This window comes from Chelonia mydas, chromosome 2 (assembly GCF_015237465.2).
Source record: "Chelonia mydas isolate rCheMyd1 chromosome 2, rCheMyd1.pri.v2, whole genome shotgun sequence".
Lineage (NCBI taxonomy): Eukaryota > Metazoa > Chordata > Testudines > Cheloniidae > Chelonia > Chelonia mydas.
Window position 1 is genome coordinate 171,638,636 of NC_057850.1, and position 27,954 is coordinate 171,666,589.

The window sequence follows — 27,954 nt, forward strand, 5'->3', positions numbered from 1 at the left end:
CTGGGGCTACAGGATAGGTGCCCCAGCCCCAGCAGACCCGGGCAGCGACTGGGTCCAAGCCACAGGGTGAGTTGGGAAAGGGGTGCCCCTCCTGCTGCATGTTGGTGGCTGGACGGGTTCCCTAAGCGCCTGCGCGGCACTAAATAGGCAGCCGTGCAGCTTACAGGGAATTTAGGTACAGATACCCAGCTGGTTTAATTTATCACCTCCACTGAATGGAGTTATGACAACTTACATCAACTGAGGATCTGTCCCAAAGGGTGTTTGTTACTTAGCTATTGTGAAAGTAATTCAGGTTTTGATTTTGTGAATAGGTTTGGTTTTTGGTTTTTAGGATATTCTTCACTTGTCATTATTTTGGGTTACATTTTATTAATAAACTTGTTAAAGTAGAACCCAAAATGTTAAGCAATTTGCAATGTTGAATTCATTTCATGTTCATTGTGGGATCATCAGAAAGTGTCTATTAATTTACTCTTCTTTCTGTCAAAGTTACTGTTTAACCATGGGTGAGTAATGAAATATATTAACTATATGATATAAGACAGTGGTGGGCAACCTGTGGCCAGGGACACGCTGGCCACCCCTTCCCGCAGCTCCCATTGGCCAGGAACGGCAAACCACAGCCACTGGGAGCTGCGGGCGGCCGTGCAAATGCAAACAAACTGTCTGGTGGCCTGCCAGCAGATTACCCTGACGGGCCGCAGGTTCCCCACCACTGATATAAGAGGTATTCAGTTTAGCACTTATTTAAAATGTTGACACTTTGCAAAGGGGGAAAATACATGGGCAGCAGAGTGAAGCACCGATCTGATTCTATTTTTTTTTTAATAAAGGATACCCTGTAGAAGGAAATGAGAAAGAATATACAAAACTTCTTGTCAGTTATAATTTTGGGGGACACTTAAACACTCAACATGGCTATCTGAAGTTGTTTTCCCCCCTAATAATAGTCTTAAGGCCTTGATTCTGAAAAGGCTTCACATGTGTAAAGAAGTTAAGCACACACACTTTAGACTCACTGACCTCCAAAGGGATTACTTATATGAGTTAATCATAAGCATGTGTGTAATTCCCTGGGATCTAGGTTTGGAAGTTGTGCCACTCACCTGTGTTTAAACACAATTAGCTAGCTAGCTTTTTCTCTTATATTTCAATAGTTCTGAATTCAAATTCATGATCTTCGAAATGTTTTGTATTAAATAGGGCTGCCTAGAATCAAATTAAACTGACAGTCTTTCTCCAAATGTATATTTAAGTCAGTCCTGTTCTGCTTTCTCCTAACTCCCTCTCATGCTGCCTTTGGGAGTGGAGGGGTCCACTGTATTATAAAGAATCATTTTTTGGATTTTATGCCCTTTTTTTTTTGTTTATGTATAATTCTCACAAACTCAGTTACTTTAGTTAAGGTAGGCCAGTTTAGTTTGTTTTCTTACAACATGACCACTAAGGCAAGGAAATCTTAAACTATAGCAACATTCATGCCCAATATCATTCTCCAGTCCGCTCCCAGAATAAAAATCAGCTTTTAAATCACCAACTTGCTTTCAATTTAGCAATATTCTTGCCCTCAGTGTACACAAAATTGCCTGACCTTAATTTTTGCATGTAATTTTTGTTATGAATATACATTTCACTAATATTTGCTTTTTTTTTTTTTAACGTAAATGTGGAAGCAGAAGTCCAAGGGTTGGAAATGGGGTTGGGGCATCTTGATGCAGAACTGTATTAAGCAAAACATCATATCTTGACCATATATTGTTATATCATTAACATTGTGGGCAAGAGAACTTGAACATCAGCTAGACTTCTCCACTAGAAGTATACAGTTTGGTGGGGGGTTTATTTTGGGCAGGAGGGTGGTGGTTAAAGCAGTTAATTGTTTCCCTAGTCCTGACTAACTCCACTCCTGAAATCTTTGGCCAATTTTCTTCCCCTGCAGTAGGTCCTAGGCAGGTGACTCCTGCATTGCCTGTCAATGTTCATGCAATCTATAAGCACACATTTTATACTGATATAAATTGTTGTTGGTAGTTTTTGAAACTTTTGCACGAATATACAGATTTCTGCTGTTACAGTTCAGAGGTGAGATTTTCAAAACAACATACATTGGCCTAACTCTGCTCCTAATAAAGTCAATAGAAATTTTACTGTATACTTTAATGGGAGCAGAATTAGGCTGATACAAGTGCTTTTGAAAATCTTGTCCTAGAAATTGAATTCTAGCTTTTTAGGGAGGGAGGAGGTAGTAATACAGGGATCACTAGCCAAAGGGGTTTTCACAAGGCTTGTAAAGCAGCCAGGAGAGCGGCTCATGTACTAAAACACTATGGAGGCATGCAGATTACCACAGAGGCATGGAGTTCTACGGACTTCCCACAGTCTGAGACAAGTTCTAGGAGCTGCTCCTTGCTGACAGTTCAACTGATGTAGTGAACTTTATAACTGACAGCTGTAAGGCTGTCCTTTTGGATGATGAATGTTTTCTCTGCTTCTCCTAAATTGAAACCATCAGATTTATTTTATGGTCTCTTCAGCAAAAATAATGGATTGAGTATTTTATTTTACATTGAATAGTGGCATGATAAAGTTAAAACCAGTTGTACACTGTAATATTTGCTGTATATGGAAAATGGCTATGACTACAACTTGAAGCAACAGCTTATATTTCCTTATTTTAGAATCTACTAGTCAATATTCAACTTTCAAGCACCAAAAATCCCACTTAGAGTTCAAAAAGGTTAGACTATCCTTCCCCCCCACTCCCAAAAGGGGTAACTTTTAAATGTTTCAGTTCCTCAAATTACCAGATTTACTTGTAACTGCAGAAAAATTATTCATAGATACTAAGGTCAGAAGGGACCATTATGATCATCCAATCTGACCTCCTGCACAACACAGGCCACACAATCTCACCCACCCACTACTGCGAAAAACCTTTCACCTATGTCTGAGCTATTGAAGTCCTCAAATCATGGTTTAAAGACTTCAAGGAGCAGAGAATCCTCCAGCAAGTTTCCTGTGCCCCATGCTACCGAGGAAGGCGAAAAACCTCCAGGGCCTCTTCCAATCTGTCCTGGAGGAAAATTCCTTCCCGACCCCAAATATTGCCATCAGCTAAACCCTGAGCATGTGGGCAAGATTCACCAGCCAGATACCCAGGAAAGAATTTTCTGTGGTAACTCAGGTCCCACCCCATCTAACAACCCATCACAGGCCATTGGGCCTATTTACTATGAATTTTTAAAGATCAATTAATTGCCAAAATCATGTTATACCATCTCCTCCATAAACTTATCGAGTCTAATCTTAAAGCCGGATAGTGTTGCAAGATAGGGAAGGATCAACTATCTTATTTATACACAAGAAAGAGGTTTAATTGCTGCCTTAAGTACAAATTAACTCAGCTAAAGTGTGATAGTGGCATCTTAGTATAATAGTACTTTTCCTGTTTTAAAATTTCAGCTTTGTCGTGTGCTGCTTATTCAAGCAGAGTTTTCCATTTACTTCAAAATGAACTCATGTAATTCAGTAAAGAGTGCTGGATGGGCTCTTTTACCTGTAGAACATTTAACCTCCAAAAACAAATTATGTACTGAGTACTGTCAATGATAGAAACAGCGGCTGAGCTGGGATTCCATTCCAATATAAATTATTCTGAATTAGCATATTCCTTGGCTGCAGATATTGCTAGGCTTGTTCTTTATACATTACATTCACTAAACTAAGAAAGTAGGCAGTAATCTTGAGAGGATCACTTTCAATTTAAGGCCTAAATCTAGACTATGTAAATGTTTTTCTAACAATAAAAATGTTTTAATGATTTGTATCCATATCTTTTAGGGGAGATATCCAGTCTTCATTTAAAGATTTCAAGTGATATAGAAGCCACCATCCCATCTGAAGGTGTTGCAGTCAGTTACCTTCACTGTTAAAAATTTGCACCTTATTTCTAGCCTGAATTTGTCTAGCTTCAGATTTCAACCATTGGATCATGTTATACATTTTTCTGCTAGATGAAAGAGCCATCTACTATCAGAAACCTCCTCCCTGTGTAGGTACTTGTAGGGCATGGCTACACTGTCGCGGGAGCGCTTTGAAGTGCAAGTGTGGTCGCGCGCAAGCGCTGGGAGACGCTCTCTCCCGGCGCTCTTGGTAATCCACCTCCACGAGGGGATTAGCTCCAAGTGCTGGGAGCCTGGCTCCCAGCGCTTGGAGCCTGTTTACACTAGCACTTTAGAGCGCTCTGACTTGCTGTGCTCGGGAGTGATTTTTCACCCACCTGAGCCAGCAAGTTAGAGCGCTGTAAAACGTAAGTGTAGACAAGCCCGTAGATGGTGATCAAGTTTATCCCTTAACCTTCTTTTCAGTTACCTAAATAGAGGTTCTTAAGTCTCACTGATGCATATTTTCCAGACCTCAAATCATTCTTGGAGCTTTTTTTCCTAAACATCCTCCCATTTTTTAACATTTCTTTTGAGATGTGGACACCAGAACTAGACCCATTATTCCAGTAATGATCTCACCATTGCGGCATACTAATGCTAAGGTAAATGTCACCTCCATACTCCTATTTGACATTTCTCTGCTTATGTATCCAAGCATCATATTCACTCTCTTAGTCACAGCATCACACTGGTAACTCATGGTCAGTTTATTATCTGTCATAACTCCTGAATCCTTTTCAGTGTCACTCCACTGCAGGATACTGACTCCTGTCTTATGTGACATACATTCTTTGTTCCTAGATATGGCCTTGCATTTGGCTGTAATAAAACCCACCTTTACGGTTCTCCTATTTCACTATTTTACCCATCTAGCTCTTAAGATGTTATTCAGGATAGCATTTAAAATAAACTAAGATTGATCAATATTCCATGGAACGTAAAGTTGTTAATGGAATGGGCCCTCCTCTTTTTGAGTCTTTAGCTACTGTTTCTCTGCTGTCTCTACAGTTTTTGTCCTGGCAAGTAGCATTCATGATATTCATTCCTAAGCAGAGGGTTTGGAGCAATTAGTAGTTCTTTGATGCAAATTTCCTTTCATCAATTCAGTGACAAGGTAGAGATCAAACCAATCCCAGAGTTCATTCTGTAAAAACAATGTATAAACAAGAACATCTGCTTACCCTCACTTTGTTCTCCCCTTTCTTCTGATAAAGAGAAGCTTTAAAATTCAGATTCAATTAGAATGAAAGTTCAACCTGAAAAAAAAATTTGTTTCAAAATATAATACAAGTGAAATCATCTAAGCCTCCAGAGCTAACTGACTACTTCATGCATTAAGGACGCCTATAGTAGAGGTTTAACATGCTTGATGTGAAGGCCATTCAGCTAGATGAATGGGCTGAAAAAAATCTGCCTCTTCAAGAATGAGTAACATAATTACATGATTCATTTCAGAGTAGCAGCCGTGTTAGTCTGTATTCGCAAAAAGAAAAGGAGTACTTGTGGCACGTTAGAGACTAACAAATTTATTTGAGCATAAGCTTTCGTGAGCTACAGTTCACTTCATCGGATGCATGAACTGAAGATCTGAACTGAAGAAGTGGGTTTTTTACCCACGAAAGCTTATGCCCAAATAAATCTGTTTAGTCTTTAAGGTGCCACCGGACTCCCTGTTGTTGTTGAAATATTAATTGTATTAAGCAAAACATCATATCTTGACCATATATTGTTATATCATTAACATTGTGGGCAAGAGAACTTGAACATCAGCTATACTTCTCCATTAGAAGTATACAGTTTGGTGGGGGGGTTATTTTGGGCAGGAGGGTGGTGGTTAAAGCACTTAGGCTTTTAAATTCATATAGGATCCAGTTCTTCCAGGGAACTTTTGTTACAGCACACAACCCCCTTAACCACAAGCAAGCACACCATTTCTGATTCCCTGTCTGGTCTACTTGACCTCCATGCTAGTAGGCCGTGACAGAAAATGAACTGCTCTCTCAGTTCTCCATTTGGAAGATTCTTATATGGCTCAGGTTCTTGCTGCTTAAGCCATACAGATTGGTCACCAGAGGCAAGGGAGCTGGAGTAGATCAAGAGGGAAGAAGACTTTTCCACCACCAAGCTGTTAATTTGCTCTCTGGCGGCTACTCCAACCAAGTGGCGTGTGAGGTCCCCATTCCTTCATTAGCTTGCACGAAAGCATCTCCACAAAGCTGAGCTGGATGCAGAGTGAGCATGTTCCATGCTGGCTCTCTTACTACCTGAAATATTTTGCCTTCCCTTGCATGGTCAAACCACACTGGTCCATTGCCAGAAGCCTTCAGCACCTGCCATGAAGGAGTAATTTACTCCTGTGTTCAGATACATATATATTTTTTTTCTTTAGTAGCACCAATTAGGTAAGCTGACTATGGTCAAGAAACATTAGTTTAGTTCTTCAGTTGATACTCGGAAAGCACCCCTTGAGCAAACCATCTACTAGAGGAGATATCTCAGGCACGTGGGCTACCAATGTCTTTGTTCCTCCATGAATTACAGATTTAAGATCTTGTATGAGGTACTTCTCCCCTGTGAATGAGTGATGAACTATGGAATTTGTTCCCTAAGATGCAAAAGTAGAATCAATAATCTCAAAGCAATGATTTTTTGCCACCTTTAGCTAGCTAGTGCCAGAAGAATAATATCAAAGGTTCTCACAAATGAGGGGGAAATCCTGTGTAGCACTAGAAATAGTTTTAATCTCTTACCCTTACATTCTCTAACTATAAATTCACTTTATGTATATAACCTTTCATCCAAAGGTAGCCAGAATGTTTTAATACTTTAAGCATCAGCATAAGCATAAGACTGGTCAATCCTATTCCACCATTTTACAGATGGGGAAGCAGAAAGGGTAGGGGCTAGATCCACAAAGATACTTAGGTGCCTAGCTGCCTCTTTAGGTACTTAAGTCCAACATTTAGGTGCCACTGAAATTCTCAAAATCGCTTCTTAGCTGCCACCTAACCGTGCAGGTGCCTAAAGTCCCCATAGTGCATACATTTCTGCCAGTAGGCAGGCACAAGTCTTCCTAAATCTCACAGGAAACGAACTGCTCAGAGCCCTAGCTCATGTCTAAGCCCCAGTGGCATTCTCAAACTAGGCATTCCCTTGTCTCTTACAGGCAGGATCCAATTTCAAAGGTATTCTCTGAGCATGCTTACAGGATTGGGGTTCTGCACAAAAGATAGCTTTGGAATTCTGTGCGTGTCCATCCAGTAGCCTAGTGTTTAGGGCACTTACCTGGGATGTGGGAGACATTTTCAAATTCCTTCCTCTGTGTGATCCCAGATCTCCACCTCCCAGCTGAGCACACTAATGGATAGGCTTTTGGCATTGGTGAAACTTTTTTCCACTTTCTATAAATAATTGGGCCAGAGAGAGTGAGTGACTCTATAGCCCAGTGCTTAGGGAACTCACCTGGGATGTGGTAGAGTTAGGTTCAAGTCCCTGCTTCAGTTGGGCAGGAGAGGGATTTGAAATTGGGCCTCCCATAAGACATGCACAAAATCCTCAATCTGTGGTCACCTAGCTGCAGTTTTTAAAGAGGCAGTTACATGCCTAAGACCCACTGCAGTTAAACACCCTTGGCTGGTCTTTCCCTTCGCAGGTCCCAGAGCCTGGGCTCCAACCTGAGCCCAAATGTCTACACCACAATTAAACAGTCTCGTAAGCCCAAGCTAGTTGGCAGGGGCCAGCCATGGGTTTTTAATTGCAAAGTAGACAATTTCTCTGACTCTAGCCTTTGTTCTAAGGTTTCCGTGCTATTCAGTGGCAGAAGTGGGAATAAGAGATGGAGTTATTGAATTGTAGTCCCATCCTCTAATTACTAGACAGTGCTTCCTCACCAGTAAGGGGTGTTTTCAGGGTTTGTTTGGTTTTTAATGTTAGCTTTTTTTAATACGTTTTTCCACAAAAATACCAGCTTTAACCTGTGATATCTGATTCTGAGCATCTACATAGCACCCTCCCTAACGTAATTGCTCGTTAATTGTATCCTATAGCCTTGTCCAAGCCTGCATAGCTGCTTTCATTTATTTTCCTAGGGTAAGTGATCACCATTCCTGCTGCAAAGAGCTTGTAGATGCCCTCAGGCAATCTTATCTTTTGCAAAATAAATCCTGTGGAGGTTTCTCACCTTGCTAACATGCAGTTTAAAACCATTGAGAATCTTCTTGATTTCTTTACTAAAATGCGCAATACTTGTTGACATATATGTACCACCCATCATTTAGGAAATTTGGATAAAAATAAGCCTCTTGAAATACAGAGAGTAAAAACAACTATCTACCTATTGTGCTGGATAAATGGAATTTTGTTTCTTTTTAATAAAATTAAAATATTTAAAGTGAAATTCTGGCCCCACTGAACTCAATGATAAAACTCCCATTGCCTTCATTAGGGCCAGGATTTCACCCTTAGTACCCAATTTTAAAGTCTGTGCAGAACTAAATATTACATTATTGTAATAAGACTTCTTTTGTTAATTTTGTATGCAGGACAGTGGAAAAGTTTAGGTTGCACCATAACTTTCTCAAAAATAAGGACGGGAATACTTGTACTAGTGAATTTTACTGCACCTGGAAATGATTTAGGCAGCAATCTCTTTAATTATTGTAGTTTCCACTGGAGGATTCCCAAGCAATTAGCACTGAATAAGCCAGTCATTATCAGTATTAGTCATTAATTTCAAGGGGCTTTTTTTCCTCTTTATAAGCAGTAGTTTTATAACTGAAGAAAGCTAAAGTGTAGCCAACCAATTGCTCTGTCTCATGGAAAAAATTGTTGCATTCCTATTTTCCATTAGCCTGAAAGAAAAGTCTGAGTGTTTTCTAATATATTCCATAGTCTTGAGTGTTTATTTGAAATATATGAAAATGTTGCTAACATTCCAGCACTACAGTTTAACCATTTTCTTGTCAGCGAGACCTTTCTAAAATAACTATTCTCTGTACTCCTTAGTTGCTCAGGTTAATATTTACTATACAACCTTAGGACATTTTTCTGTAGGAAAGCCTTTTTCTGAAGATAGACTGAAAACGTCAAATGTGATTTACAGTGGCCAAATTTACCATGAATTGTTGCATTAAAAGTTTTTAGCAGGATGTGTTGTTTTATACAGGAGCACACTTTTTCCTCGATGTCATAACAATAAGGGTATACAGCTTAAGTTACAAAATGGATTCAAAATAAAAACAAAAAAGCATACAGTTTCTTCTTCCTCTGTCAACCCTTTTTCTTCTAGTTACCAGTCCTTTGATTTAAGTGATACATATACGGAAGTAATGTAAACAATGAATTGTTGCCACGTTACTCTGCAAGCCAATTAAAAGGAATTTACAATACATGTACATTAGCATTTTAGAAAATATTTAGGCCCACATTTTTAGAAGTGCACACAAGCAGTTGCACGTGCAAAATTGGATACAGAAAAAACTCTTATCCAGTCATATTAATTACATGCAAAAATCTAGTCTAAATTGCAAATCACCTGCATTCTGTTTTCATTATATAATGAACATAAAAATTGATAACAAGCACTAGATGTGTGCTATATTTAAGGTTATAACACCTTGCATGCATATTTTTTGTTTTGTTTTTAAGTGCAGAGTTGTTTTGTTTTACACGTACACTTTTCAATGTATATTGAGGGACAGATGCCCCTAACATGAGGTTCTAGTCTCAAGAGTAACTCTGTAAAAATTGTCCTCTTACTCAACAGACTTGCTCCATGTCTTTTTCTGTAATATCTACTTATTTTAGTAAGATAAACCTTTAGTACTTTTTATTCCTGTCAATACTGCAGAATCACCAGAGCTATAGAAGAATTGGCTGGATTCCATACTGGCTTGGGGCATAATCAAGAGAATTGTTAAGTGAGAGTTGCAAGATTATAGTCTCACCCAGTTGAGGTCAAAGGAATTTGTCAAGGCTGAAAGAAAGTAGAAGTTAACATTGGAGTTGCACATGTGTAACAGAGGACAGAAATTGTTCTGCACCATTCATTATTGACCATAGTTAACAAGATGGAAAGGAAACAGCTTGACTTTCAGATCCCAGGTTGAGTTTGCAAGCCTTGCAGGATTTCAGAGGGGAGGGCTGGATTTTAAAAAAAAAAAAAAAAGATCTTGTAAACTGAGCAAATTTTACATGAGTTATTGAGAAACAAACATGCAACCTCACAATGCAAGCTTTAGACCAGTTGTTTTCAGATTAAACTCTATTATATGTGGCTTAAGCTCTTGAAAGAGTTTATAGATGTCAGCATACATTAACAACTTAAGCATTAGCCCTACCTTAGATTTTTTTCTTTTCTTTAGAAAAAACTCAGAAATAAAGTGGAAAAAAAAAATTAAGCAAACAACCTTAACAGTGCATTAAAGTCACCTAAAGTCGGGAAGTGCAGAATTTAAGGTTCCAAAAACAACATGAACATAGCTACTTTGTATCTGTATTCTATTTTATGACTATTTTCCAGTTATGTATAATATTGTATGATGTAAAAAGATGTATCTCGTAAGGCATACAGTAGTGTAATGAAGCCAAGTTAAAGTTACTGTTGGAACCTTATTTCATTTTTTGCCTTTTACTGACTGCCTGCGCGGCCTTAATGTTGCACTGAATTGGACTTTGTTTTTTCTCATGTAATGATGTATTTAAAGAGGAACTTCAAGAAAGAGAAATGCAAACCACCTGCTGTTGAAGCTCTCATTTAAAAACAAAAACCCTCCTAATTGTAATTACTAAAATTCCTAATTAAAGCTATAATTCATGTCCGGAGGACTACTCACATGCTTATGTACCTAACTGATTTGGAGCCTAAAGGAATAATTTCTCTGAATGTGAACACTGGATCTGTTTCTCTCCAGCCTATAGAATCCTACAGCATGACAGTAAAGCTCCAAGCAAACCAATGCTGCTCTATTGAATGAAATCTTGGGTTGATTTGAGTGACTTAATCTCTGTCAGAATTAAAGCTTGGAGAGACAAGGTGGCAGAGGTAATATCTGAAGAATAGCTCTGTGTAAGCTCAAAACCTTGTTGCTTTCACCAACAGAAGTTGGTTCAATAAAATATCTCACCCGCCTTGTGTCTCTAATATCCTGGGACCAAGAAGAATTAAAACTTACTGTTTACGTTACTAATATTGATTCTGCCTTGTTAAAATTCTCAGTTCCATTACAATATGCATTCTTCATCTGAAATTTCTCATGTATCTCATTGGCGGCGCAGCAGCAAAGCCTTAATTATGTCAGTACTGATCTTACTTAAGAGTTATAGGTTTTGCCATGGTAAACGAGCCTCAGTTTAAATGTCTTAACTGAATATTGCCGTGGGGTTTGAATGTTGTCAGTTCCTGCATCAAGTATATAATGACATCTTACAACTACAGGACCTCACTTAACTAACAGTAGACAGAGTTTTTATTTTCTCTTTCAATATTTTTTCCTTTGCTAGCATGCACGTGGTATGCTGATGGAATAAGTGTCACACTTTAATCAACGTATGAAGTATCTGATTTCTTCTATTGCAACTATAGCTAGAGTGGTTACTCGTTACTTGTCACTGCAGGAATGGGTTGGCTTTGAATTTTCCTGCATATATTACAATGTTGGGCACACAAAAAAAGTTGCATTTACAACTTTCCTCACTCAGTCATAGAACTCTCATTTGTGTCTCAGTACATATTGGTCCCCTTTGCAAAATGAAATGCCCCTTGGATACTTTAAATTGTATCCTCTAGCCCTAATGCAAACACACACATGCTTAAGTTTTTAAGCACACATAGTCTCACTGAAGCCAACATTGGTACTCACGTATTAAAGTATGTGCAGGATCAAGGTCAAACTTGTCTTTTAAAAATCTAGGAGAATAATTAATAGTATGCTTTTTCTCTCCTCAACCCCCTTAAAGCTAACAAGTTTTCAAGGGAAAAATCTAGCTGTCTCACCAGAAATATTTTGCAGTTTTGCATTTTTCCCTCTGGTGATATTTCTCCCCATCAAAGAGTATGGTAAATTGCCCTTTTCCATGCTTCCATCAACATCAGAAGTGTGTGTCAACATAAATGGTAATGTTCCACCAGTTATCCATCCAGACTATCCCTTACTTCCCTGTCTGGATGTTTGCCAACTTTGTTGTTCTCTGTACTCAATTCCTTTTCATCCTTTTCCAGAAATACTTAGTAATAGAGCATGGTTATCCAGATCTTTCCTCAAAACTGCATCTCCCTTTTGCCTTTTATTACCATATGTAATTCCTTATACAAACACTTTGGAAAAGCATACACTGATAGCTCATTGATGTAGTGGTATAAATAGTAGTTAATATAAGTTGCTAATTAAAAATCCAGCTACATATTTAAAATAATTCCTCGTGGGAAAAGGCCATATGCTGCTTTACATTACAATCAGTAAAGCAAATCAATTATTCTATTTTGCCTCAGTCATTTTTATTGGTCTAGCAGGACAGCTTTCGTACTTGGTTTCCATTTTATACAACTCCAGACACTGCAGTGCTTTCATTCTCTCTTGGAGCAAAAGAATAGGATGCTTTCTCTCACACTCTCTCTTGAGTGGCCTTTCCAGCTTCTCATATTCACATTTAATGAAATCGACTAAGTCAGAAAGGAAGCAAACTTCCACCTTTTTACCTTATGAAGGAGGCTGAGCTTTTAATGCAAAGAAATACAGTTTGCAACGTTTTTGTTTTCATGTTATCAAAAGGCATAAAATAATTTTAATTGCAAATGTCATATAATTTAAAAAAAAAATAAAACCCCTTCCTACTTGCCTGTCCTCCTGTGGCTTTACTCCAGTGTCCTGTGCTGGTCTATGACAGTTGTGATAATGCAAGCATAGTGTGTGCTTGGACATCTCAGGGAAGGAATCTGCAATCCACGACTACAAAATGGATCTAGAAAGAAAAAATAATAAAGGTAAGTTGTTTTCTACCCCAAAAAAAAAAGTGTGTGTCAAGTGTCATTCTTACCCTTGCTGCTACAGTATCACCAAATAACCTGAAAGCTCACTTTTAAAAAACAAATATTCAGAACCCCTTCATAGAGACAGACAATGTAATATATGTATAATAGGTTTCTGTTCAATTACCTTTATTGTTGCAGTTCTTAGTTTGTATTTATTGTTTTTATTTTTTGACATGCACTTTTTGGGAATGTAGATCAGAACAATTCTCAGGGTTGTTGTTTGCTTAACACTAGCAGAGTGTCAGAGACAACGAGCTTCCTAATCTTAATCAACCTCTAAACCATTTGCTTGCTTGTGGCCTAAATATAGGGGAAATTTCCCCCACGCAGGCAGCCTTATAAAAGAACTGCCTCTCACCAGGCTACCCAATTAAGTGGCCAGTTGAGAAGAAGTGCACCTAGCCAATGGAGAATCTGACTTAGAGGGGAGGGATAATTTTTTTTTTTTTTTTTTTTGCACTTTCACTATGCCTTTAGCACCCTCTGATGAAGTGGATTATAGCCCACAAAAGCTTATAGAATATCAGGGTTAGAAGGGACCTCAAGAGATCATGTAATCCAATCCCTTGCTCAAAGCAGGACCAATCCCCAATTTTTGCCCCAGATCCCAAATGGCCCCCTCAAGGATTGAACTCACAACCCTGGGTTTAGCAGGCCAATGCTCAAACCACTGAGCTAACCCTCCCCCCTTTATTTATTTATGTCCAAATAAATTTGTTAGTCTCTAAGGTGCCACAAGGATTCCTCGTTTTTCCTCTGGATTTTGCTGTTTGAAAGCTGTATGATCTAAATCAGGGTTTCTCAACTCATAGGGTTGCAGCCCAAAAGTAGATGACCGAAATGTGTCACAGGGTTATGTGGGAGGCCTGGGAAGGGGTGGAACAGGATTCCGGTCTTGCTTCTGGTGGGCTGTGAGGACCTGGGGGGGTCAGGTTTTCCCCACAGTGGAGGAGGGAGGCCTTGGCAAGGGATGTTGTAGAGCCCACTCTGCACTCACCCCACAGCAGCAGCTCCTGTGACCGAAGTCCCATGAGGCTGCCTGGGCTTGGCTCCCCACCCCGGGCATTGCAATCTGGTGCACTGGGTTCTAGCACTGCTCAGGTTTGGCCCACCTGCCCCCATGCTGAGTGAATGGTGGTGCAACCACAATGCTACTCAGAAATTTGGGTGAGTTGTGCTTTGACTCCAGAGGTCGCAGTGCCCGGAGTAGGGAGCGGAGTGCCCAGTCAGTCCTATGGGACACGAGGCTCCGAAGTTGCAGCTATGGTATGCATGGTGTACTTATTTAGTACATACATTAATATAGATATAATATATTGTGGGTAAGAAATATTTAGTAAGCCAGATGTTTGTTTGTTTTTTGTTTTGCATTAAGCTATTTACTGGGTTGGGACAGGCCATCAAGGTTTACAAATGGATCCTGAGCCCCAAAAGGTTGAGAACTACTGTCTAAATGGTAATAGAATACCAGTAAAACCTAGATCAGAATGGAAAGAAGGCTGAACTAGTCAGACATCTTTCACTGTGAAAGAATTAAATACTGTCTTTACAAAATAAATAAATTCTGTTTAAATATTTTGTTTCTTTTGTGGGGGGTAAGACAAAATTTAAAGTTATTTACAATAATAAAAGTAGGTAATAAAAAGCAGCAGTTTCCCAGACCAATGGTGTCTTTTTGTTTAACAATTAAGTTAATGGAATCATTTGTGCTTTAATTTAGTTTTGTAATTAGTAGGCTAGGTCATGCTGCATATCATGTTCCAGTAGTAATGTAGATAGAACTTGATTTAGGTATGAAACCCAATCAGAATTAGTGGCCACTTCTCTGTCATGTGTAGCAAGAATTTCCTGTAGGATTGTATTCTGGCAATCGCTTTTGTGCAGGCTGGAATCAGACCTGCACAAGATTTGTCTTCCATAATGGTGGCACCTCTTTTCAGCTGTAGAAAAAAATATTACTAAATATTTCAAGACTTGCATTTTTTTTTTATCATTGAGGGTGCAGAGTCAACTGCAAGTACTATATATACACCTGTTGCATCAGCTTTTGACGTAATTGAAAAGTCCTAACATCTTAACCATAAGTAGTAGTTTGAGTAGATTAGATCTTAGAGCTGGATACTTCCTTTCACATGATTTCTTTGCATGTTGGATCAGTTGACTATACAATGAATCCAAATGGGGGGGAAACCAAAATGAGGAAAAATGTCATCTGTAAAGACAAGGTTCAATCCTTAGTGGAGCTGAAGTTCAGCATATTCTGTGTATCTTAGATACTTGTGTGCCCACATTACCATAGTATCTAAGCATCTAACAATCTTTTAATGTATTTATCCTCTCAACACTCCTGTTAAATAGGGAACTATTATCCCCATTTTACAGATGGGGAAATGAGGCCCTGAGAGACTAGAGCTCACATCCTCAAAAGGGATTTAGGCCTAAGTGACTTACCCAACATCACACGGTCCGTGACAGAGCAGGGAATTGAATGAAGGTCTCCCAAATCCCAGGCTAATGCCCTAACCACTGGATCATCCTTTCTTCTTCTTCTACACGATAAATGTCTTCATGCCTGTCTGGTATAGGGAACAGAAATTGTTGAATGCCCAACACTTCAAAAGGAATAACATGATCAAAGTACAAAATAACGAGTTTAGTAATGCTGACTCACTCTGTGACCTGGAGCAAGTCACTTTACAATATAATTTGGACACAGAAATATTACCACTCAAAATGTCAAGGTTATTGGCGTAGGAGAAGGAGTAGAGAACCAGCCTTTTTAGAATCACTGGGAAAAGACAATCCCCAGGGAAAAGACTAACATTTTGCCTCAGCTGTTAAAAATTAAGAACAAATTAATCAGTGCTGTACAGATGCTTCATCAGGAGAAATATAAGGAACATATGCAACTTCTCATCCCTGCATTCAGTCTCATGACACAGGCAAAGTAACCACTGGACCATCCTTCAGGTGCTAAACTCTGACTTAGGAAGCCTGTGTTCCGTTCTCTGCTTTGCTACAGACTGCATTGACCTTGAGTACCTCACAGTCTCCCTGCACCTCATTTCCTCAGCTGTAAAATGAAAGTACTTTTCTCTCGCTCTCTCTATGAATTATTGTGAAGGTAAACTGACTAAAGATTGTGAGGCATTCAGATACTTATGTGACCCTGATCACCACAGTACTTGAGAAAAATAGAGTGTCTCCTGATTTGGTTGATGTCTTAATGAGAAGGTAATGTGGCTACCTTGTGTAGTAGTGTGCCACCACTCCACAGTATGCATTACCAAGGGGTAACAGCTAGACAGAAGAGAGAAGGATGTGGAGAAATTATGCTGTAAAAAGCATGTTCTCCTACAACATGGCATTAAAATAAATAAAGTCACCTTAAAAGTTACAAATGAAGAAGTCAGCATTAACTTGCCCATTTACATACCACCACAGGGTCATAGCTAGTTGCAGGAATCTAATGCAGCACAAAACAGCCCAACCACCTATGAGGCTGGTACTGGCAAGAGGGTGGAGTGAATGCTTAGCAAATAGATTTGGCTCATGAATGTCCATCCTGCTTTTCAGGCCATGTGATTTGTTCCTGTTCCAAACTACCTCTGGAATAAGTGGTACAATCATGTTCTCCTCATCCAAGTGTTCACAGCCCTAAGCATAATATTTAACTTGCTAAAATAGGGCATTGATCATTCTTGTGTCAGAAAGATCTGAGCGGTCATTGTTTTTGTGCTGATATTTGGTCTGCTTGAAGGGGTTTTGATTTGGTTTGAGTAAAATTGATTCAGCCATTGTTGGACCTGAAAAAACTGAGAAAAATGTTTCTCACTATAAAATAAAATTAAAAGTTTTGCATCTTTTGAACCTTCTTGCAGGAAAAACACCTGAGGTCTGAATGCTGAGGCTTTGACATTAAATCATCATCTTAGAGGTGCACAGCCTTATTCCTGAGGAAGTTCCTTTGATCCACCAACATCTGTACATTTGAAAGTCTGGTTCTGAGCATATACAGAAGATATGTTCATTAAGATCATTGTGTGACCCTAAGAAAGGCTGATCAAGATGTGCATACCCAGCACTGTTAGCTTCACAGTGAACTGTCTAGTCACCTGTGCCAGGGTTCTGGCAAGAGCTCCTGTTGAGATTGTATGGTATACTGAGGCTTAGCCAAGGACCTCAGCTAACACTGTGAGGCAAATTTGGACTTGGGTAAGCTCCAGCTGCTTTGTAAGGTACTGAGGAAAGGGACTCACTCCTGCACCTTTCAGCAGAACTGCCAGTAATGCTCTGCCAAGCTGTTTGGGGCTCTGCTCCACTCTCACACAAGATAAATATACACTAGCTGCCTTATTCAGTCAGCATTTATGTTGTGTACAGTGAATAAGAGAAGGGAACTGGATTATGAAGTTTCCACACACTAGTTGCAGGTTTTTGGTAATCAAAAGATCTTCCTTTAAAAAAAAAAAAAAAAAAAAGCCTGAAAAGGGAGCTTCAGTCTCTAGGCTTTTGAAGCCTGGGGAAATTACATGCCAAAAAGTAGAGTACTAATGCATATGCATCCTTAACTTTGTCCCCTGCATTATCGTTCAGCAAATTACATGATTACGCTCTGTCTCTCAAATATACAACTTTTCCTACAGTCTTGCATATGCAAATGTACCACCTTGTACTATCACGTATTCCAAAGAGGCTGCACAATATACTGTTGGTGAAACAGAAAAGCAGGAGAAAAGGTGTCTTGCCATTTATAATGGTTTAAAATTATATTAACTTTCATTGACTGCAACACTCAGCAACATTTCAAGAAAATACTTCTTGGTATTATAAAAAGGACTTACTACATAACAATATTAGGTATTTCACACCTACGAGGGAAAACAGATACTTGTGGAAAAATTCAGTTTTTGATTTACTTAGAAATATATTGGTAAAATTTGAAACAGTAATGTATAAGGACAAAATTCTACAAAGAAATTCTCACTCATTGAAAAGACATATTAAAGAACGTGCATCTGGTACTTAGATAAAGTAATTAACTTTCTTAGGAAAGTTTGAGGATAGGTCACATGAAAACTACAGAGAAGTGATACTTACATAAGACTGTTAAACAAGAAAAATATTAATGCAATGGGGTACGTGTTTTTCTGTTGGATAAAAAAAACTCCAGCCACATACATTGAGAGACATCTGGAAAAGAACAAAATCCTCCTAACCATATGGTGATGAGGGAAACCATTGCAATAGACTGTTGAGAGAAGAGAACTGATCAGTTAGGGCCTCCTGGAATCAAAGGATTGTCAAAGTCACCTTGACTTTCATGGTGTGGGTTTTGAATTCAGTGACCGTTGCCAAATGCTGAGCATCTTTGAAGATTTTACTCTAAGTCAGTAGATGTATTGGACCATTATAACTAAGAAATTAGTGAAGAAAACATTACAAGATGCTACACTTGCACGTAAATCTGTTTTGAAAATTTTTATTTTTTGAGCATAGCGTGTGATCATGCAAAGACTATTGTAATGCATCAGCACAACAGGGCATGTGGAGACTTAGCCATTTCCTAGTTTTGGTGTGCTTAACTGCATCCCTAATGTTCTCAGTGTAACTTTTTGGATGGAATAATAAATGCTTAAATTGACCTGGTTTTTTTGCCTGTAATTTTAATTTTTAAAAGTGAGATCCATTATTCTGGCTATTCTGCCACTTCTGTTGAATCTCTGAAGCCAGTACTAAGAGTTCCTGTTCCTCCTCCTGTCTTTAGAAATCACCAGTTCCCCTTGCTGGCACATTTACTACTCTGCCCGTGTAACTCCAGTGGAGGCTTCCAAAGAGATACAAGTCTGGAACTTGTGAGCATACACTAAATTGAAGATGTGGGGTAGGGATTTTAGTTTTGTTTTTTAAATCCATACTAACATTTCTTCTTTCCACAATGTAATTTCATGACTTCTAAGCAGCCAACAACAGAGCTAATAGGGTGGACTTGGCCAGAATAGCAGATCTTACTTGTAATAGTAGAAAATGACATGTAAGAAAACTAATTTGACCTTTCCCCTTTACAGGATCCAGTAGTGTGGACATTATATCTAGGAGATTGCCAGCAGAGTCCAAACATCCTCCAAAAATAGGGAGGGAATAAATTATGATGGTCCATAATGTAACAAAAGTGGAGGCTTGAAGCAGAACTCAGTGAAATCCTCAGACTCAGAACAACTTCTTCCTAGATAAAAGAATGATTGGTACCGATGAGGGAGGACCATGAGAACTACAGTCTCCAAATATTACTCAATAGTCGGTGTAGCACAAGTGCTTTTGGGTTTACAAAGATCAGCCAGCCTCCTAGAGTATCCCTGTCTGAGTAACACTCTCCATACATGGTTATAAGCCTCAGCCTATGGAGATCTGGATGACTGAGGAGCTTGATGAATGGACCTCAGTTTCAGACTCTGCAAGTATTGCTCTTGGAGAAATTCTGTGCTTAAAAAAATTAAAAATTCTGCACACTATTTTAAAATTCTGCATATTTTTTTGTCAAAATAATGCAATATAATCCATCTAGTTTCAATTATTTTGGCAATTTATTTAAACCGTACAATACAGTGGATGGACAATGGGAGTGGGGAGCAGTGGAGGAAATCACCAACCCCCTCTGTCTAATAGTAATGTAGCTAGTATTGACCCTTTACTTCTAATTATTAGTCAACAAGTATATGCAGCCATATGCTCAGTGTTACATCATAGACAACTGAAGAGCAAGTGAGGACTCAAACTCACAATTTATACTGGCTACTGACCATCTCCAAAAAGGTCACTAGTAACAGTTCATGGAGCACAGCTTGATAGAAATTTTTTTCAGCCCAAAAATTTAGACCAGTTCTGTTCCCTAAAGCACCATAAGCATTTATAAGGCCATACTGGCGTTCACAATAAAGGCTCCTTTACGCCACTCTGGCAATGTAAAGGAGCCTTAAAATATCTACACCTGTTTTATACTGCTGGGGGAATTCACTAGGAACAATTCACTAAGCAGGCAGGCTGCTACAGTCTCCTCTGCTGTGGGAGCAGAGCCGACCCCATGCCTACCTCTTCAGAAATACCCCAAAGCCCTGCTCCTCCATGCCGAGCGTGCTGCAATAGCGAGTGAGAGGGACAGAGTGTCTCTTTCTGTCTCTCACACACATGACTATCCCTCCCAGTGGTGATTTACGTCTCTACCGGCTGCTCTGGATGCGCAGACTGATCTGTCTGCACTGCCAGGGAGTGGGTGCATGACTGCTCTTGCAGCTTCCCATTGTTTCCCTGTCAGAAGTCCTTTTTCTGCAGGTAAGCAAAGAAATTTGCAGGGGCCATGAACTCTGCACATGCGCAGTGACACAGAATTCTCCCAGGAGTAAATATGTATCTTCAACATAGGTGGTAATCTGCAGGACCAGAGCCTCAGGATGGAGAAATCAGGTTGACTAAAGCCTTGTTCTGATGTGATCTTTTCCTGCCTCTTGACCATGAAGATGATATTAACAAACCATTGGGTCTCCCCACAGTAGAGAATCGTCCTGACTTACATGCTTGTGAATGTCAATGGGAGGAGAATAGGTTTCAGGCTCCAAATGGACACCAGTAAATTAAAAAGACTTCTCACTGAGTACTCAATCCCCTCCTGCTAAACAAGTTGGCTGGCAGGTTTCAGCAAACTAGAACATAGGCTGTTAGGAGAGGATTATGATGGATTAAAAATTCAAAGTGATATGTTATACTTGTCCTATTCTTTCCATACAGACAGGTATAATGATACTCTCACTGAACAATTTCAAAAGGGCATTGATGATTGCTTAAAGGCCCTAGAAGGGGTGGGGTTTTTTTGTTGTTTTTTTTTTATTGCTTCTTGACTATTTCCATAGTACCAGAGATTCTGCTCCTCTTCTGAAAAATGTTTTCTGTAGAAAAGATGAGGATGCATCTGCTAGAGGCTTTTCCTTAAGATGATTCCTTTCTAATTGTGAAGGGACTTAATTATTGAGGATTGTAGAGAAAACACTGGGACGTTTCCTGTACCCTGAGAATTCAGTTTGGATTGTGGAATGAAAGTAGCACTGCTAATAGAAACGTGGGACCATGCAGATAAGTTCCTCCGAAGGTGCCAAATACTGAGTTAGGTGAAGGGGAGACTTTTAAAAACATTTCTTATATATTTATATTGAGCGTGGAGGTGAAACTTTCATTTATTTTCATTGGAAGAGGGAATTGTAGGGCAGGTTAGGTTTCAGTGTGGTGGAGAAAAATGGAAAGGTGGTCTGATAATCTTGTTGGATGAGAACAGAAAAATCGTTCCTGGACCAGTTGGAGAGGAAGGGCAAAACTGGTTCTTTTGGCTCTGATGGAAATTCTCTTTATGGCAAACATGCTGGTAGATGTTCACTGATTTTTTGGTTGAAGAATTTTGAGCCTTCCTCTCTTTAGAAGGATGGGGGAGGTTGGATGATGCTTGATGCTTTCCCTATGGATAGTCTGAACAGTTTAGCATGCTCCTTCACACAGATGTCAGATCCAGTTTTTTAGCTTCTTCTTTCCTTCTTGCTCCATGACAGGTTCATCACTAATGGACCAAGGAAGGGGGTTTGGACAGGAGCTCCAGAAAGTATGATACACAGACCCTTTCTCTCCAGTCTGGTGGTATATGGAAGAATTTGAGACAATGGATGAGAAGGCTAGCCCCAGTATTGCTACAGTACCAACCAACAGTCACATCATTTAACCTGTTGAAAAAAGAAGGGCATAAGACTTAAAGGTTTTTTTCCTCCTTTTTGATGGTGGTAGGGGGAGGTGCCCAATTTGGCAAGGGAGACCAAATTTAAAGGAAAGGTACCTGCATGAATGCCCAGACAATAGTGAGGTGTACAGAATCCTGAAGGAGTGTGGATACGAATACTAGGGCTCTTGATAAATGGCTGGGTAATTTATTCTGTGAAAAATGTTTCTTGCCCTGGATGTTAACCTCTCCAGTCTCCTGCAAAGAAGGATCCACTATGCAGGTAGATCATCCAGATATGTTAACTTTTTGGCTTTTCTGCCTTCTAGGCAATGTGTGTGTGTCTGGTGAAGCAAGCAGATGGTTGCTAGGCTGCTGGTCACATTTGAGGAGAGTAAATCTAACTTGGCTCTGAAGTCCTACTGTGAGTAGCTACAGCACCAATGGAGGGATAAGGCATTGGGGAGAAACCACTGAGAGAAACCCCAAGCAGCTCAATGCACCTGAGTTGCCCTTGATCCTGGCTTCAGTCCTTTTTCAAGGCCTAGGCTGCTGTAGGGCTGGTGTCAGAGAGGACCTTCCAAGTCACAGTGCTGTTATTTCAGCACGGGGAGGAAAAAGCTAAAATAAGGGAAATCTCCAGGCTACTTCCAACTCACCCTTCAGGGGGAGCTCCCTGGAAGACATTTGTATTAGTAGTTTGTTTAAGGTGACCAGATAGCAAGTGTGAAAAATCAGGACGGGGTGGGGGGTAATAGGAGCCCCTATAAAAAAAGCCCCCAATATCAGGACTGTCCCTATAAAATCAGGACATCTGGTCACCCTAAGTTTATCATTGTACCTAGGAGCCCTAGTTATGGACAAGGTCTCCATTGTGCTAGGTGCAGTACAAACATAACAAAAAGACAGTCCCTCTCCCAGAGCTTACAACACAAGTATAAGACTAGATTGATCACAGAGAGGAGAGTACAAACAAACAATCGCATTATTGGTCAGCTTGGCTGGGGGTGGTCTCTGCAAGCCAACAGCCTAAATCACAGTTGAGTGTTTTGAAGAGGCTAATGGGGTTTTGTGAATATTTACAGGGAGCTCCCAAGTGTATGGAGCAGCATGGGAGAAAGCATGAAGGTGCTAGTTTGAAAATTTAACACATGGGCGATGGAAGCTGGCAGCGTGGGCCAATCAGAGGTGAGTGTCAACAGAGAATGAGAGACCATCAGTAGTGGGGGATTGGCTGTGAAGGGTGTTGAAAGTGAAGACAAGCAGCTTATATGAGATGAAATATAGAAGGGAGAAATAGTAGAGGGATGACATGGCCAAAACAACGGGCTGGGGAAATGATCTTTGCAGCAGGATTCTGAATAGTTAGGACCAGGTAGGACAGGTGTGCATATGTCAAGGCCAGAGAGAAGGATGTTGCAGTCATCAAGTCACAAGATGTTGAGAGTTTTAGCCTGACAGATGGATAAAAAAGGCTGTGTCTTATTGTATACCTAGAGTTGGCAGATGTACATTCCAGTGCAAGGAGACATACCCACACTAGCTCTGATGGAGCTAGCATGCTAAAAATAAGAGTGTAGCTACAGTGGCACGAGCAACAGGAGGGGATAGACACCTGAGTACAATTCCATCTGAAACCATAGGTACGTACTTGGGTGGCTAGTCCCTGCTGCTGCTTGGGTCGCTGCAGCTATGCTCTATTTTTAGCCTGCAAGCTCAGTCTGCTAGTGCAGGTCTGTCTCCTCGAGCTGGAAATTTTACCCCGTCCAGTACTAGTGTAGACACCCTTAGAGATGTCATGCAGAAAGAATCAGCAATATTTAGATATTGCCTAAATGTGAGGACCTGAAGAGAGGTTTGAGTTGAAGATGACACCCAGGTTACAGACCAGAGTGACAGGCAGGATGGCAGAGATATCCACAGTGATCAAGAAAGGAAGTAGTGTGGGGGAAGATTAGGAGTTCTGTTTTAGCCATATGTTGCTTGAGCTGATGACTGGGCATCCATGAGAGAGACGGGCTGAGATTTTAATTGGAAAATGCTCAGTGCTGCATAACCCTGAGGCACAAAACTGAAGAAATCCTGAAAAACATAGCTTGTGCCCTTGAAACTGCACCCAAAGTTTTCCAGCAATGCTGCAAAGTTGAGGAGGGGCTATGAATACCAGCCCCCTGCCTTGATCCAAGCACTGGGGAAATAGACCAAGCCAAGGGAATCCCTGGCTCCCTCTTATCCTTAGCAATGCCGCTCTCTCTACCAGAATGGCTACTGAGCTACCACAAGTGAGTGAAAGACACAGCAAAATCCTGTCTGGAAGGAGAGGTCAGAGGAACCTCAGGGCAGAGACAAAGTGGAACATACACGTAGAGCTGTTGACATTCCAGCAGCTGGGAGTGTGGGGGGGGAGGGGGTTGGTATTTGTTGTGGGAAAAATATTTTAGAACATGCATCAGAACCGTGGAAGTAGCAGAGTATGCAGAAGTAATGGCTAAAGTAGTGGATCTTATCATGGCGAAAGGACATTGGAGAAATAACACAAAACATCTTAAAACCCCTATTTTACAAACCGTTTGGGGACCAAGGAGTTCATAAAATGTAACATCAAGATTACAGAAGGTAGAGTACAAAAGATTCAGAATGGTGCACTGAATCGCTTTGTTCTCGTCCTTCAAACCAGTGCAAAGCAGTTCCAAATGCATGAAAGGCATTGGAATGTGGAGGGAATTCAACTTGTTCTTCATCCATGTCACTGTGATTTTTTTTTTCCATTGGGGAAAAATTATTTGTAAAATTGCTTGCAAGATTGAGGTTCATATAATTGAGGTTCTACTTATGTAAAAATGGCTTCTTCCTATACAAGACTTGCACACTTTGTATTCATAGTCATAGCTGCTCCTATATCTCTCTCACACACACGAAGAATAAAAATCTAGTGTTAATACGTTTTTATTCTGAGTGTGTGAGAGAGAGATGGCATCAGAGGCTCAGACATCAGCAGAACGGTTAGTTAAGTTCCAATTCTAGGCCAAATTCTGCCCCCAATTATATTGAGGACAGAATTTTTCCTTCAGAATCCACGAGTGTAATTATACATGAACAGAAACTTGATTCTCAAGTCCCAGGTTGAGTTTGCAAAACTGGCCATTAGAAAAGCCATTTTTTTACTGTATGAATGCAGTAAATTTGAGGCAGAGGACACCAACTCTAAGATTAGAGTTAAAAAGTTACTTTGTTTACTGCACATTAAAGTTTCTTCTACTCTCTATGTTTTGATATATTTAAAAATATTTTTTTCACGAAAGATTCGCTCATTCATCTAATGACCCATTAGGCTGCATAGGATCATCCTGCAATGAAACAGCACTAAGCCCACCGTGCAATCCCTGACACCTACAGGAATTGTTCATGCAGAGTTTAGCTAGCTTTGTCATATGTGCCTTGACTATTTCCCACTACTTCACATATTGAGATGCATCTTATAGCCTCAGGGTTCCCTAAGCTGGCGGCTACAAAAAGCCTGAACTGAGCAGTCATGAGAAGTGAATTAATGAATTTCAACATCGCAACCCCTCAGACTGTATGAAACAGCAGCACTGACATTTCAGCTTTGAAGTGTAGGCGGTGCTGCTCTTCTTCCAGCAGGTGCAGTTGGAGGGGGAAGTTATCTTCCCACATACTTCTTGTAGCTGCCAGAAAGTCTGCATGGAGGAAAAAGTCTAAATTTTAAATGTGTTCTGGCCAAGGTAAATGTAGAATTCTAGGGTATGTCTGCACTGCAAATGTTAGCGGGACTTGAGTCAGCTGACCCTGGGTTACAGAATCCAGGGCTTGAGCATCTACACTGATTGTCAACCCTACATTAAGAATTTTCTAACCTGGGTTTGATCCTGGGGCTACAATGTTCACACAGCAGCACGCAGACCCGAGTCAAACCAGCTATGTCCCAGACTCCCTAACACCCTCTCGTGTTGTAGCCGCTCCAGCCTTTTGACTGTAGTGAATTGCGGGAAAACTTGACTATCCACCCTGCACACCAGAGGAAGTTTGAGCAGCCTGCCAACACAGCCTACTGAGCAGTCATTTTGGTATGTGCGCTCCAACTACCAGAGACAGCAACATGGAGGAGGCACCATTTGAAGAACTTCTGTTGCTTGCGCTTTCACTCCTGTGTGGGGGAAGAGGCAAAGCTTCGTGAGATGCTGGTGGACATTTCAGCTGTGTTTTCTGACCCACCAAAAGGCACCTGACTGCGTTTATGATGGAGCAGGAGGAAAAGGAGGCAACAGCGCCACAAGTACCCAGGCATGGCAGACTCAAACTGGCTGATGCTGCTCATTACACTCACTCTAGCTGCTGATGCTCCCTATGTAGGCCAACGCTTTTTGGAGCAGGACAACAAGCACAGGTAGGCCCACAGCATCATGTGAATGACAAACAATGGGCCCAGAACTTTGGCATGAAGAAAGCTACATTTCTGGAGCTTTGTGAGCAGCTTGCCAAGACCCTCCAGTGCAAAGAGGTACATGAAGGCACCCATGCTATTCCAAAAGTGGATTGCTATAGGCCTCTGGAAGCTGGCTATCCCAGACTACTACAGGGCTTTGCCAACCAGTTTGGTGTTGGGAAATAGACTGTGGGTAGAGTGTTGGCAGAGGTTTCTGAGGCAATCAGGCATGTGGTTTACCCGAAGTGGTGGGCATAATAGATATTCCTGAAGTAATGGCTGGCTGGCTTTGAGAGAATGGAGTTTCCAAACTGCGCTAGGGCCATTGATGGGACTCGTGCCCGTAGTTTACCCTCCTCAAGGAGCACATGAGTAAACCACAAAGGGTACTATCCATTGTTATGTGGGCCCTAATGGACCACAGAGGCTGATTTATGAATGTCTGTATGGGCTGCATTGAAAATTTCATGTAGGAAATTTTTTGCTGATTAGGAATCTACATTCATGGATAGGCTGGGACACTATTCCCACCAAATGACATTACCATCCCCACCATTATTCTAGGGGCCACCGCCTGCCCCCTTTTGCCTTGACATATGAACCTTAAGAAGCCCTGGCAAAAGGTTTAATATACTCTCAGCAGGTGTAGAATGGTTGTTGAAACGTTTTGGGCACCTTGAAGTCCTGTTGGCAATGTCTACAGACCTGTTTGCATGCCAGGGTCAGCAATGCTGTGCACATTACTGCACTCTTCACAAGCTTTGTGAGACTTTTCTTCTGTGGACCTGACAGTGAGGGGCCACTGAACCAGTAGACTCAGCCAGAAAGGGCCCTACCATTGCTGGAACTGGATGCACCCAGGCAATGGAAGTCAGGGATGCTCTGTGCTCCCTTATTATGGACTTGCTTGGCCCAATGGAAGGTGGGGCTCATTGATTTGGGGTGGAGGTTCAGTGCTTGGGGAGGGATAGGGGCTTGAGTGCCATGCCTTTATGTACTTATGAATGACATGACCACTTACAAAATGGGGGCAGGGGGTGATTGATCATCATGAATTGACTTCCTTATATGAATCCATATTGTGATTGAAGTGTGTGTGGGTCGATGTACCTAACTGTATGGAGGAATGGTGTTTGCTTATTAATTCCTAGATGTCCCTGATCATGTGGTTACCATTATCCTTTTAAATACACATTGAATGATGTCACACAGTGATAGCAATAAACTTTCTTGGGGACAAAAAAAGCTTTATTTATAAACATGTCTTTTTAAAGTACAACGTTCCCGCATTGCCAGGCAGGCCAGCTGTCATTACTACACTAACATCAGTTACAGGGGACAAAAAATGATGCAGCAAAAGCCAGTACTCTTGCAGCCATTATTGAGATCAGCTGCTCAAACAGCTCTCTCTGCTGAGGTTTGGCCTCCTCCCTTAGCTGCCATTCCTGTTCCAGAAACTGCAAAGCAAGTACCGGTCCTCAAGCCCCACAGCCAGCCTCCGCCTTTCCTTGAGCCATACGTCCCTCTATCTTTGGTACTGGACCTGATTGGTGGCCCCGGCCAGACCTCAACTATAGGTTGATCACGGAAACACTTCCTCTTGGAACAATCTGTAAAGCTACGCTGAGCCAGGCTTGTACTGAACTGTGGCGGTACAGCAGCCACTAGAGGTTGAGGGGCCTGGAATAGGACAAGACACAGAGTTGTTGGTTCAAATAGCCCAGTGCAGGAGAACAGAAAAAATCCTGGTGGAACTTCAAGGACATCAAACGTTACTTTTCCA

At 40.7% G+C, this 27,954-nt stretch overlaps 1 long non-coding RNA gene across 1 annotated transcript; it reads right to left on the reverse strand.

The window, feature by feature from the left end:
• Positions 1-327: 327 nt before the first annotated feature.
• Positions 328-15,552, reverse strand: LOC122464641. The gene is made up of 2 exons (XR_006288849.1): positions 15,427-15,552; positions 328-12,905 (listed from the first exon to the last, which is right to left on the reverse strand). It is a non-coding gene; the product is annotated as an uncharacterized LOC122464641 (long non-coding RNA).
• Positions 15,553-27,954: the final 12,402 nt, after the last annotated feature.